This window comes from Dendrobates tinctorius, unplaced genomic scaffold, assembly GCF_039654945.1.
Source record: "Dendrobates tinctorius isolate UK_male_01 unplaced genomic scaffold, ASM3965494v1 ptg000043l, whole genome shotgun sequence".
Lineage (NCBI taxonomy): Eukaryota > Metazoa > Chordata > Amphibia > Anura > Dendrobatidae > Dendrobates > Dendrobates tinctorius.
Window position 1 is genome coordinate 8,821,248 of NW_027361711.1, and position 15,561 is coordinate 8,836,808.

Sequence of the window (15,561 nt, forward strand, 5' to 3'; positions counted from 1 at the left end):
ACTCCTTGGCGACAGCAATTGCTATCGCAAGTTGACATTTAATCCCTTGTCTTCCTTTCAGGCTAAATTGGTGAATATTTTGGAAGATGCCTTTTCACAAGGTATTATTTCTAAAAAATTGTTGGATAATACACGTAACTTTCATCCGAAGATGGCAACATTTTATTTAATTCCAAAACTTGATAAAAATTCCCTGGATCCTCCCGGACGCCCCATTGTGGCAGGTAATTCTGGCCTATGTGAGGTGATTTCTGGTATAGTTGACTTTTTTCTTAAACCACTGGTTGCCGAGCTGCCATCCTTTGTGAGGGACACCACATATGCTTTACAACGGATTGACCAATTACAACTTGATGAGAATATGATATTGGTAACGGCAGATGTGGAGTCTCTTTACACTTCAATTAAACATTGTGATGGTTTGGCGGCAACTAGGAGTTTTTTGAGTTCTAGTAATATTGATCCCCCCATTGCTGAGCTTGTTTTATTATTGTTGGAATTTTTATTAAATCATAATGTTTTTACATTTAATGGAGACATTTTTTTACAGTTACAGGGTACAGCAATGGGGGCCTCCTGTGCCCCAGCTTATGCTAATTTGTTTTTAGGGGCATGGGAGAGGAGCATCTTCCAAGATGACCTCATCCAGGATGTGGACCACGTCCACAACTGGATGAGGTATATTGATGATATTCTTTTCATTTGGGAGGGCACCTACGATGGATTGTGTACTCTTTTTGATAGATTAAACCGTAATGACATTAATGTCAAACTTACCTTTAAATCAGGAAGGAGCCTGGAATTTTTAGACATTTGGATTGAGAGTGCTCCTGATGGTCATTTGAAAACTGATATATACCGAAAACCCACAGCAACCAATTCATTCTTGTTAGCACAATCATCACATCCGGCTTCTATGATTAAAGGAATACCAATTGGCCAGTTCCTTAGGGCCAAAAGAATTTGTTCTGAACCTCTGGCCTTTGAAAATCAATCAGAAGACTTGACTAGAAGATTCCTTGAAAGAGGTTATAGCAGAAGATCCATCAAATGCGGATATTTTAGGGCCTCAAGAGCAAACAGGGATCAACTTCTCTATGGGCAATCAATAAATAATAAAAAAACACAGGATGTGAACAAGGTACGATTTATTTCTACTTATAATCATCAATGGAAAGGGTTAACTGATATTATACGCAAACACTGGCATACCCTTTTTGTAGACCCTGTTCTAAGGGAAGTGCTTCCAGTTGCCTCTTCTTTTGTGGCAAAAAGGTCTAGTAATTTAAAAGACATCTTGGTGCATAGTCACTATGTTTCTGGGGAAAATAAAAAGAGGATACAAAAAAATTTGGGTAAACCAGGTTTTTTCCCTTGCGGCATCTGTAAGGGATGCCTTAATTTGGTAAAAGCAGATGTTTTTCTTGACCAAGATGGGTCCAAGAAATATCAAATTAGGAAACATATTAATTGTTCATCACAAGGTGTCATCTACCATGCTCAATGCCCGTGTGGTAAGATCTATATAGGTCTTACCACACGTGAGTTAAAGGTTAGAACTAGAGAACACGTGAGGGACATCGAAAAGGCTAAAACCTCATTGGATGATTCCCTTTTGAAAACTCTGCCACGGCACTTTAAACGGTATCATGACAGCAATGCCAGAGGTCTCATTATCAAGGGCATTGACTTGGTAATGCTGGGCTCTAGAGGTGGTGATCTTGGTAGGGCCTTGGCCCAAAAAGAAAGTCAATGGATCTTTCGTTTGGGAACAATGAGCCCGTTAGGCCTTAATGAAAGTTTAGGGTTTTCTTCCTTTTTATAATATAATTGACCTTGATTCTTATTGAGTTAGTACCTTTCCTTTATAACATTCTTTAGGTATATTAGGTTATTAGTGGCATTTTTTATGGGATGGGTGGGTTCTTTTATTTTTATTTTTATTTTTATCATATTTCCTTGATTAATTTTTCATTTTTTGTTTAGAATTATAGCTAACCCCGGAGAATTTATTAATGTCAAGCCGTGGACTGGCAGGATGTGTATTCATGGTTATTGGACTTTATTCCGCACATTTATCAAGATAAGAATATTGGACTCGAGCATGCCTAGAAAATATTTTTATTATGGATTTTCTTCCTACATAACCATCAAGAAGGATGAAGAGATTGGAGTATGCTTTGAATATATGTTGCTATATCTATTATGGACCTTTTTTCATATTGGTATTAGTGTATATTTAGATTCAAGCATGCTTAGAATAGTCTGAGTTTATAGGAGTTTAATTAAAAAATTATTTTAATATTTTTATGATATATATTTCTTTATATCTATATTAGAATAATCCTTTGACCATGTTTGGAACAGGGTGGATATTTTGTATGCATTTATCACTTTATTAATATACATTCATGATTGATTGTATGTCCTTTTATAATATGAATTATGGAATTTCGCACTTTATTATATTCTCACAATATTAAATATTTATATTTTTTTATATTTAGTATCAATTTATTCAGGTGCGCACTATTATTTTTGTTCCTTTATAGTTATCTTGGTGTTATTTGAGGTTATTGGTATATATCATTATGCACCATTATTATTTTCACTTTATCATCACAGCGGCACTATTTATTTATATATATTATATCTCACATCCATATCCCTGAAGATAGTGCGCTTGCGCAGGGTCTGTAGCGCCTTTCACTTCCAGGAGCGCTCCATTATTGAGCCGCATGCGCACTAGTGTTCGGCTCAAGGAGCGCGTCACCGGAAGTGACGTTACTTCAGGCTGCACAGACCGGCGCACGCGCCATACACATCTGAAGGAACAGTTTCTTCCCTGTTATAATTAACGGCTTCCTATTGGTTCTTTGGGGTATATAATCTCGTGACACACTCACCTCTGACACGCCCCCGGAAGAAGCGACTGCGAAACGCGCGTTGGGGTTGGGGAGGTCACGCCATGCACTGTCACAGATGCCTGTTTATATGAGGTAATTGTCCATTTGTATCCCTCATCTTATTTAGGATTTTTTATCCATGATGATGTTAGTTAATAAGATGGGTATTTAAGGTTCAGATTTATATTTAATTAGCAATACAGCCATTATTGTGTTGGCACCAATTGTGTACTTGCAATTTGCATATAATTAATATGGTGTTTGTACCGTAGTTGCTAATTTCTGTTTATTGGCCTGAGATAGTAATATTTACAGGATTACCTTAGACATAATTTCTTGCGTCTTGGACGTATAATTCCTCCTACTGGGTTATTTTGCTTTTTTAACACTTTTAATATATTCAATAAAACGTTGTTTTTTAATTATTTCTGGGTCTCTTCAGTTCGGCATATATTAGTATATAAGTCTGATAATTGTTGTATTCTTATGGGACAAAGAGAGGCAGCAGCAGTACAGAAGAGTACAGGAGTGCGTGGAGAAGAGTCTGGCCCAGGCAAGACAAAGACAGGAGAAGCTTTACAATCAGAATGCACCTACTGTCCCCTTTTCGCCGGGAGAAGTAGTCCTCAAAAGGAAGAGGAGGTTGCACAAGCTGGATGATCAGTGGGAGGCCGAACCTTATACCATTCTGCCCTCAAACTTTGATAACGCTAAAGTATGCCTTGTGAGTAAAGATGGAGGAATGTTATGAGTCACCAGAGGAGGAAAAAACAAAAATACAAGCTAAGTCCAGAAAACCGGAGAGGTTGGTAGCTAGCGGATTGCAGACCCCTGATCCTATTCACAACAACAGACATCTCGTCACAGCCAGAGAACTAAATAAGCCTAAAGAAAGAAAGGGGAAATCTAAACTGCCCCAGAGCAGACCCCAAAGCAATAGACAGCCCCCAACATGTATTGACGGTGAAAACAGATGAAAACACAAACACAGACAGAAAGACAGGCAGAGCAAACGATGGGGCCCATCTAACTAGGTAGAAAAGGACAGAAAAGATGCTGGCTGCAATCCGCAAAAACCCTACCAAAAATGTCCCAACACGTCTGATAGGAAAAACGGCCCTGAAGTCACTAGACTTCAAAAACCCTATATCAGCATTCCGATATATTCTGAAGATAGAGCAAAAGAGAATTAACCGATCAGGGACAAAAATAAAAATTCAGCAAAGCCCCAGCCGGGGCTGGCTGAACACAAAACTAAGCAAATCAGACAAAATCTCATGGAACAATAACAGAGCAAAAATTTAGCTTTAGAAGACACGAACTGAACTGGAGGCCAGAGCTCAGAGCAGAGAAGTCACCAGCAACCCTACAGGGTGTCGGCTGCCTTATATCCACTCAGAGATTCTGGATGTCCAATCGCAATCCACCTGTTCAGGTGACATGTCTCTCCCATCCAAATCAGTTTTACCACCTCCTTTCACCAGCAGAGGGAGTTCATCGGACATCAAAGGTGAACGAGAAAATGAGCTCATAACAGTACCTCCCCCTTGCGGAGGGGTCACCGAACCCTCATCCACGCCACCTGGCCGATCAGGATGGGCCCGATGAAAAGCACAAACCAATCTTTCGGCATGAATATCGGATGCAGAGACCCAAGAATTATCCTCCTGGCCATAACCCTTCCACTTAACCAAATACTGGAGTCTCCGTCTAGCCAGACGAGAATCCAGTATCTTCTCAACCTCATATTCCACATTACCTTCAACCAATACAGGGTCAGGAGGTGCCACTACAGAAACTACTGGCTCAATAAACCTCTTCAACAGAGACTTATGAAACCCGTTATGGATCTTAAATGTAACAGGATGAGCCAATCGAAAAGAGACCGGATTAAGAATCTCCAAAATCTTGTAAGGTCCAATAAATCTAGGTTTAAACTTTGGAGAAGCCACCTTCATAGAGATATTCTTTGATGACAACCAAACCATATCACCCACCTTAAACCGGGGACCAATGGTCCTATGCCAGTTGAAAAACCGCTGGGCCTTTTCCTGGGAGAGAGACAACTTATCCACCACTTTGTCCCAAATCTGGTGCATTTTCTCCACCACAGTGTCAACACCTGGGCAGGCAGAAGACTCCACCTACCCTGAAGAGAATCGAGGATGAAACCCAAAGTTACAAAAAAAAGGTGACATCAAAGTGGCAGAACTAGCTCTATTATTTAAAGCAAATTTGGCCAAGGGTAAAAATGAAACCCAATCATCCTGATCAGCAGAGATAAAACTTCTCAAATGAGACTCCAAAGTCTGGTTTGTTCTCTCCGTCTGCCCATTGGTCTGAGGGTGAAATGCAGAGGAGAAGGACAACTGAATTCCCAGCTTGGAACAAAAAGTCCTCCAAAATCTAGAAACAAACTGAATTCCTCTGTCAGATACAATGTTCTCAGGAATCCCATGCAAGCGAACCACCTGTTGCAAAAACAAGGGCTCCAACTCTGAGAAAGATGGCAACTTAGGGAATGGTACAAGATGGACCATCTTAGAGAATCTATCACAAATCACCCAGATAACAGTCATTCTCTGAGAGACAGGCATATCAGAAATAAAATCCATTGAAATATGGGTCCATGGCCTCCTGGGCACCAGCAAAGGCATCAACAACCCACTAGAGCGAGAACAAGGTTTAGACCAGGAGCAAGTCCCACAGGACTGCACAAAATTCCTGACATCACGAGATAAGGCGGGCCACCAAAAAGACCAACTCACCAAATCTCTAGTACCAAAAATACCTGGATGACCAGCCAATGCGGAGCAATGAACTTCAGACATCACTCTCTTCCTCCACTGGTCAGGAACATACAATTTTCCAATGGGGCAACGCTCATGTTTGTCCTCCTGAAACTCTTCCAGAGCACGTCTCAAATCGGGCGAGATGGCAGAAAGAACAACCCCCTCACCTAAGATGGTAGCAGGCTTGGTCACAATAGGAGAATCAGCAAAGAAAGTCCTAGAGAGGGCGTCTGTCTTGACATTCTTAGTGCCCGGAAGAAAAGAGACCACAAAATCAAAACGTGTGAAAAACAAGGCCCACCTAGCCTGTCTAGGATTCAAGCATTTGGCCGACTCAAGGTAAATCAATTTCTTGTGCTCGGTAACGACCATGACTTGATGTTTAGCTCCCTCCAACCAATGTCTCAAGACAAAGACAGGAGAAGCTTTACAATCAGAATGCACCTGCTGTCCCCTTTTCACCGGGAGAAGTAGTCCTCAAAAGGAAGAGGAGTTTGCACAAGCTGGATGATCAGTGGGAGGCCGAACCTTATACCATTCTGCCCTCAAACTTTAATAACGCTAAAGTATGCCTTGTGAGTAAAGATGGAGGAATGTTATGAATGAGTCACCGGAGGAGGAAAAAACAAAAATACAAGCTAAGTCCAGAAAACCGGAGAGGTTGGTAGCTAGCGGATTGCAGACCCCTGATCCTATTCACAACAACTAACAGTAGCCATGGAGTGTTCCTACGGTGGTCCTAGACATCTTGTCACAGCCAGAGAACTAAATAAGCCTAAAGAAAGAAAGGGGAAATCTAAACTGCCCCAGAGCAGACCCCAAAGCAATAGACAGCCCCCAAAATGTATTGACGGTGAAAACAGATGAAAACACAAACACAGACAGAAAGACAGGCAGAGCAAACGATGGGGCCCATCTAACTAGATAGAAAAGGACAGAAAAGATGCTGGCTGCAATCCGCAAAAACCCTACCAAAAATGTCCCAACACCTCTGATAGGAAAAACGGCCCTGAAGTCACTAGACTTCAAAAACCCTATATCAGCACTCCAATATATTCTGAAGACAGAGCAAAAGAGAATTAACTGATCATGGACAAAAATAGAAATTCAGCAAAGCCCCAGCCGGGGCTGGCTGAACACAAAACTAAGCAAATCAGACAAAATCTCATGGAACAATAACAGAGCAAAAACTTAGCTTTAGAAGACAGGAACTGAACTGGAGGCCAGAGCTCAGATCAGAGAAGTCACCAGCAACCCTACAGGGTGTCGGCTGCCTTATATCCACTCAGAGATTCCGGATGTCCAATCGCAATCCACCTGTTCAGGTGACAGGTCTCTCCCATCCAAATCAGTTTTACCACCTCCTTTCACCAGCAGAGGGAGTTCATCAGACATCAAAGGTGAACGAGAAAATGAGCTCAGAACAGAGGAAATACCTCAGCAGTGGTATCCAGGGACCATTTGAAATTATGCCCTGACCAGTTGAAAGAAAGAGCAGAAGAGTCAGAGGACATCCAACCTGTAGAGGCAGAAGAGAAGGTCAGCACAGTGCTTGGGGAGTTCCCTGCGAATTGGACTAGAATTAATGATGCAATTGTGGTACCAGTGTTGTTATTTCCTCAAGTGGAAGCACAGGAGGACGTGACTCGAGAGAATCAGGAGAATCGGGTAGCAGAAGCCGCACCAGCAGTGGAGCCAGAGAACCCTCGTCCTGCCATTGGTGAACCTGTTGTACCCCTTGGGACTCCAAGAGTCACTAGACAATCACATATCCCTGTGCCATGTAGAATCCCTAGTAGTGTACCCAGTACCTCACACACTACAGCACCAGTGTTACGTAGATCTACTCGTACCACACAGGGAATACCACCAGCTAGATACCGCATATAAATTAAATGTAAATGTTGAAATTGTTGAAATGTAAATATGTAACTGTTTTTCATGCTTTTGTACCTACAGGTAATCTGTAAGAGTTCCCTTTGATTTTTATGGACACTGAACCACTCGACTTGTGTGTGGTCAAAAACTTTAATTATAACTATATACCATTTGCCCAGGAATGGACCATGGACATTGATGCTGGACTTACCATCATATGACCATTTTTGGAAACACTTGGTTTTTGTACATTTTTCCTTTTTCAAATGTTGTACAATTTTATTATTGTTCAAATGTTTATATGTTATCTATGTTTTCTTTTGTTCAGCCCAGGAGTGCTGACTTTCACTAGGGGGGAATGTGGTGCCCACAGGAGTACGGTCGCCACACTGGCTTTGCCTTCCTCCAGGAGAGGGTAATGCCTGGCTTGGAGGCAATGATGGGACTCTCTCACAGTCAATCCATGCATTCAACACAGTTTCACTCCTGACCAGCAGAGGGAGCTCTGACCCAGGTTTGAGGGGAGGAGTGATCCCTGAGGGCCAGGAGGAAGTAGAGTTAGTTAGTCTGCGGAGGGTGAAGTGTGCAGATGGGAGATTACGAAGCTGGAGGTTGAGCTGCACCAGGCGAGCTCCCTCAGCTTGAGAGCGCACAAAACTGGAGTCGGGTCTCCACGGTGGTACGGGTACTAACGGTCCTGCCACAGATACGAAAACTTAAAATCTGGACAATCCCAGTGCATAAGGACTAGGGTAATATTTAAACAGACACCAGACAAAAAATAGTAACAGATACTCCAGGTCACTAAACTCGCCCTAGTGGGCCCTGGCAATCCCTGCCTAGCCGCGGAGGTTGGCACCCTAGTTGTAGACGATAGTGGCGCCCCCGCTCAACGTCGGTGACCCTAATACACCCTACAAGACCCTAGTCCACGACGAGGATACACAAAAAAACACAAACACACAGTAACCACCCGCTTACAATCTGGCAAGACGGACAAGGAGATCATCTTTATTGGTCCCGAGAGAGAAGAAAAATTCTGACAGCCTTGTTAGGTTGATAGGTACGTTTGATGATCAGTCAGGGAGAGTAATGGAGATTTTGAAGAAACACTGGGCTATTCTCAGGACCGATCGGGATATTAGAGAGATAATTCCTTCTAGACCCTCAGTGACCTATAGGAGGGGCAAATCTATTAGAGACATGGTGGTAAAGAGTCATCTTGAACCTCAGAAGAAGGATGGAACATGGTTAACAAACAGGCAGGTTGGAACGTTCAGATGCGGACACTGTAGTTTTTGCAAGTTTGTTACACCTTCGAAAACCTTTACCAGTGCTTACACGAAAAGGACATACAAGATGAATTCATTTGCTAACTGCAAAACTGCATGGGTTGTTTACTTATGCAAATGTTCCTGTCCCCGAGACTATGTGGGCAAAACCAAACGTGAGCTCCGCATACGTATTGGTGAACATTTGGGTGATATCAGACATAAGAGAGATACACCATTAGCACGCCATGTCAACTTGGTTCATGGTGGGGACGAGAAGCAGATTGGTTTCTGTGTTATTGAGAGAGTTCAGATTCTGGCAAGACAGGGGGATTGGGACAAGAAAATCCTACAACGTGAGACACGTTGGATTTTCTGGCTTGAATCACAAAGCCCTAATGGTTTAAATGAACAGTTGAATTTTACTAGCTTTCTATAAGATGGTACTTGATGAATCCAGCATGCTATTATTCTTGTGTGCTTATTGTGTTACTTTATTTTTCATTTATCTCTTTTTTTGGATACATAGAGGTCTTTTGAGTGCTCTGTTATGATGACTAATGCTCTACCCATAAGGAATATCTTTATATATCTTTCCATGTTATTGGAGATGTCCTGGAATTTCCTTATTGAGTTATTATTGTTCGTAATTACGTATGATTACAACATTACATCCTGCAGCGATTATCTATTATTATGAGCTGCTACATGGATTTATCTTATGTTGTGATATAATTTGGGTGATGCAGGACGCGATGTATAGGAAACGCAAGTTCCGGGGTGTGGGTCTGGAGGTGACGCCGCATGTTTAGATGGGAAGCAGGATGGTGTCCATCATAATTCTCCCCCACTATGTGTGAGCACTGCGGAAGTGACGTTGCCAGTGTCTCATGCTTCTGAATCCCTCCAATGAGAGTATTGTTTACACCACACGTGATTGCTGCGCGTCACCGGAAGTGACGTCACAACTAGAACGCGGTAAATATGAGCCTCAGAGACATGCAAAAGACGCGGCACACTGCACTGATCTTTCGGCCAGAGGGGATGGAATCCCCTTTCCTTCTTTGCCCCTGATGAACCCTCAATATCTGGGAGGGGGAAACGCGTCGGGCTGGGCCTCATATCTTCTGATGGCTGATAAGTATTTTCATAACGCTGACAGACCTATTGTTTGATGGTTGGCAAAATGTTTCTGTATTAGGGCAACCTGGCAATCAGGGATTGTTTTTTTGCTGCCACCACTGTTTATATTTAGGACTATTATGTCCATTATTTAAGCGTTGTGTATATTATTTTTATGCTACTAATCTTTATCTGGTGGATAATTTTGGCTGTTATGTAACATGAGGTGCTTGGATTGTGCATCCCTGTGGCTGCACCTCTTACTGTATACGTTTTTTCTTTTTCCCTTTTTTTGGGGGGGCTATATCAGGTCTGTCATTTTGCAGCATAAGCCTTTTATTACGAGATAAGCCAATATAAGCTGCTATATATCAGTATTTTTTACTACGAGATAATATCTGGGATGGGTTTATTTACCCATGATTTTAGTACGAGATAAGTTAAACATCTTCTGAGACGTTATACAGTCTCTCCACCAGGGTTTTTTCAGGTGGTTACTGTGTGTTTGTGTTTTTTTGTGTATCCTCGTCGTGGACTAGGGTCTTGTAGGGTGTATTAGGGTCACCGACGTTGAGCGGGGGCGCCACTATCGTCTACAACTAGGGTGCCAACCTCCGCGGCTAGGCAGGGATTGCCAGGGCCCACTAGGGCGAGTTTAGTGACCTGGAGTATCTATTACTATTTTTTGTCTGGTGTCTGTTTAAATATTACCCTAGTCCTTATGCACTGGGATTGTCCAGATTTTAAACATTGATTAAAAGTGAAGTTTTAGGGATCATTTTTCTGTTGCTACCTTGGTTTTTTTCTTGTCTTTGATCCCAAAATATTTTTTGGAGGTTTTTTTGCTTGACTAGCATGGCTGGTTTTTTGTCGGGTCCTATTGATACTAAATGATGGCTAGATGATGCTAAAGAGGTATTTTCAGAATTAGAAACTGATTCCTTGTCTGCTACGGGTCCCTCTCTCAGGACACTGTTTTCCGATCTGCTTGAGGCATTTAAAGATAATATAAAATCCTGGTGGGAAGTACAATCATTAGAAAACTATATTAAACTAAAAATTGTTCCACGTGGGCTGAGGATTCATTTGACACCTGCCCCTAGATGTAGAACCCCAATATTATTAAACAGGTGGGAGGAGGAACTAACTGCCTCATCCCTACGTTTAATGCAGGTGTTGCTTGATGAAGAGAAAGTCACTCTTGAAAAAACCTCCCTGAAGGTGAAGGAATTGACAGAGAATGTGTTGAAATTTAAAACTACGACTGATTTTGCAATAAAGGAGGAGAATCTTAAAACTGCGGTTGAGAAGTACCAACTGTATATTAAAGAGAGGAAACATAGGAGGTTTATAAGGGATACAACAGAATTTAAGGAAAAGAGGGCATATCCTGCTCTCTCGGATAAGAAAAATTGTCCGACAGATATATCATCCTCAGAGGTTGAGTCATCAGACGCTGAGGGAAATCTGGGCTATCACGGTAGAAAAAATAACTACAGAAGTAGGGGACGCAGTCGTAGAGGTAGTGGTAGAAGATGGCAGGAAACAGACAGGTTCTATGGGAGAGCACAAATGAACACTACTTCGGGGCATATAAATCAGCCCTCCTCTACGGCTGGTGGTTCATCATCCCCCTCCTCCTCTTTTTTAGAAACGAAGGGTTTGGCCCCCTACAAACTAAGGGAACGTACCAAGTAGGGATGAAGAGGGGGTGTGATAACCAGATTATTAATCTGTCCTCCTATGCTCCTACTAAGATGGAGATTGATGTCCTGAGTAGAGGACTCTCCTTTGTACCAACTACTAAATTCGATCCTTTTGAATGGATAAAAGACATTAATTTGTTTATACGGAAATTGAAATGGAAAAAATTTTTTTCTATGGGTGACAAGGTTAAGTGTCAGCAATTAGGTATAACATTGGAGGAATTTCCTGATGTTCTTCTTCTAACCAGTTTGGTAGAGGAAGGACAACGGGAAATTGGGGCTGGACCGTTCTCTGATTTGAAATTAAAGAGTAAAAAGACACCCCCGATGGGGGAGACTGGGTGTATTGACATCTTTTTGCAACTAGTTTCTGATGAGATTCGTAGTATCAATCCTAGGACTGAACAGACTCAACCCAATCTCTCTTATTGTGAAAGAAAGGCCCTGGAAGGGTTGATGAACAATAAGCAGATTATATTGAAGCTGTCAGACAAGGGAGGCAATACAGTTATCCTGGAAAGGGATAAATATATTGAGATGTGTCTCTCTATTCTGTCTGATCAATCGACTTATGAGACTCTGAAAGTAGATCCCACGAGGGACTTTAGTTTTGGACTGTAAGATCTTGATGCAAGCCCTTGAAACAAAGTTAGTTTCAAAAAATGAATTTGACTTTTTGTTGCCAAAATGGCCAGTCATTGCAACATTTTACGCGTTGCCAAAAATTCACAAGGGTATTGACCCACTATAAGGGAGACCAATTGTCTCTGGGATTGACGCCCTGTGTCAAAACTCCAGTGTCTATCTGGATAAACTGTTGAGACCATTTGTATTGGCCCTTCCCTCCTACCTTAGAGATACTATGGATCTCCTAAATAAATTAGAGGGGATCATAGTTGACCCAGGCACTATCTTAGCATCTATTGATGTAGAAGCTCTGTACAGTAGTATTGGACATACTGAAGGCCTGAAGGCAGTCGACTATTTTCTTAAAGGTAGGGGGGTCCATCTGGGGGCGCATAATAAATTTTTGTTACAGCTTCTGGAGTTTGTACTCTGCCATAATTATTTTTTGTTTAATGGCAGATACTTCCACCAGCTCAGGGGCACTGCGATGGGGAGCCCTTGTGCCCCCACGTATGCTAATTTGCTCCTGGGCTGGTGGGAGGATACTGTGGTGTTCAGGGACGAGGATGTCGTCTGGTCCCCTAACATTGTGTTTTGGGGACACTACATTGACGACATTCTCGTCCTATGGACAGGAGACCGGGAGTCCTTCAAGTCCTTTGTGGACTATTTGAATAAGAATGAGATGGGTCTGTTCTTTACACGAGATTGGGGGGGATAGCATCACTTTCTTGGATACTACAATATCCATTGAAAGGGATGGATCCCTAAAAACATCTTTGTATCGTAAACCCACATCAACGAACAGTCTTTTAAGATGGGAGAGTTATCACCCCCCCCCCCGAAACGTGGTATTCCCAGGGGGCAGTTTCTCAGACTCAGGAGGAACTGCTCCGACTGGAGTGATTTTGAGGAACAATCAGGTGATTTATGGGGTAGGTTTAGGGACAGGGGTTACCCCATCAATACTATTCAGCCAGCTTACAATCTGGCAAGACGGACAAGGAGATCATCTTTATTGGTCCCGAGAGAGAAGAAAAATTCTGACAGCCTTGTTAGGTTGATAGGTACGTTTGATGATCAGTCAGGGAGAGTAATGGAGATTTTGAAGAAACACTGGGCTATTCTCAGGACCGATCGGGATATTAGAGAGATAATTCCTTCTAGACCCTCAGTGACCTATAGGAGGGGCAAATCTATTAGAGACATGGTGGTCAAGAGTCATCTTGAACCTCAGAAGAAGGAGGGAACATGGTTAACAAACAGGCAGGTTGGAACGTTCAGATGCGGACACTGTAGTTTTTGCAAGTTTGTTATACCTTCGAAAACCTTTACCAGTGCTTACACGAAAAGGACATACAAGATGAATTCATTTGCTAACTGCAAAACTGCAGGGGTTGTTTACTTATGCAAATGTTCCTGTCCCCGAGACTATGTGGGCAAAACCAAACGTGAGCTCCGCATACATATTGGTGAACATTTGGGTGATATCAGACATAAGAGAGAGACACCATTAGCACGCCATGTCAACTTGGTTCATGGTGGGGACGAGAAGCAGATTGGTTTCTGTGTTATTGAGAGAGTCCAGATTCTGGCAAGACAGGGGGATTGGGACAAGAAAATCCTACAACGTGAGACACGTTGGATTTTCTGGCTTGAATCACAAAGCCCTAATGGTTTAAATGAACAGTTGAATTTTACTAGCTTTCTATAAGATGGTACTTGATGAATCCAGCATGCTATTTTTCTTGTGTGCTTATTGTGTTACTTTATTTTTCATTTATCTCTTTTTTTGGATACATAGAGGTCTTTTGAGTGCTCTGTTATGATGACTAATGCTCTACCCATAAGGAATATCTTTATATATCTTTCCATGTTATTGGAGATGTCCTGGAATTTCCTTATTGAGTTATTATTGTTCGTAATTACGTATGATTACAACATTACATCCTGCATCGATTATCTATTATTATGAGCTGCTACATGGATTTATCTTATGTTGTGATATAATTTGGGTGATGCAGGATGCGATGTATAGGAAACGCAAGTTCCGGGGTGTGGGTCTGGAGGTGACGCCGCATGTTTAGATGGGAAGCAGGATGGTGTCCATCATAATTCTCCCCCACTATGTGTGAGCACTGCGGAAGTGACGTTGCCGGTGTCTCATGCTTCTGAATCCCTCCAATGAGAGTATTGTTTACACCACACGTGATTGCTGCGCGTCACCGGAAGTGACGTCACAACTAGAACGCGGTAAATATGAGCCTCAGAGACACGGAAAAGACCCGCACACTGCACTGATCTTTCGGCCAGAGGGGATGGAATCCCCTTTCCTTCTTTGCCCCTGATGAACCCTCAATATCTAGGAGGGGGAAATGCGTCGAACTGGGCCTCATATCTTCTGATGGCTGATAAGTATTTTCATAACGCTGACAGACCTATTGTTTGATGGTTGGCAAAATGTTTCTGTATTAGGGCAACCTGGCAATCAGGGATTGTTTTTTGCTGCCACCACTGTTTATATGTAGGACTATTATGTCCATTATTTAAGCGTTGTGTATATTATTTTTATGCCACTAATCTTTATCTGATGGATAATTTTGGCTGTTATGTAACATGAGGTGCTTGGATTGTGCATCCCTGTGGCTGCACCTCTTACTGTATACGTTTTTTCTTTTTCCCTTTTTTTTGGGGGGGCTATATCAGGTCTGTCATTTTGCAGCATAAGCCTTTTATTACGAGATAAGCCAATATAAGCTGCTATATATCAGTATTTTTTACTACGAGATAATATCTGGGATGGGTTTATTTACCCATGATTTTAGTACGAGATAAGTTAAACATCTTCTGAGACGTTATACAGTCTCTCCACCAGGGTTTTTTCGGGTGGTTACTGTGTGTTTGTGTTTTTTTGTGTATCCTCGTCGTGGACTAGGGTCTTGTAGGGTGTATTAGGGTCACCGACGTTGAGCGGGGGCGCCACTATCGTCTACAACTAGGGTGCCAACCTCCGCGGCTAGGCAGGGATTGCCAGGGCCCACTAGGGCGAGTTTAGTGACCTGGAGTATCTATTGCTATTTTTTGTCTGGTGTCTGTTTAAATATTACCCTAGTCCTTATGCACTGGGATTGTCCAGATTTTAAACATTGATTAAAAGTGAAGTTTTAGGGATCATTTTTTTGTTGCTACCTTGGTTTTTTTCTTGTCTTTGATCCCAAAATATTTTTTGGAGGTTTTTTTGCCTGCCACAGATACCCAA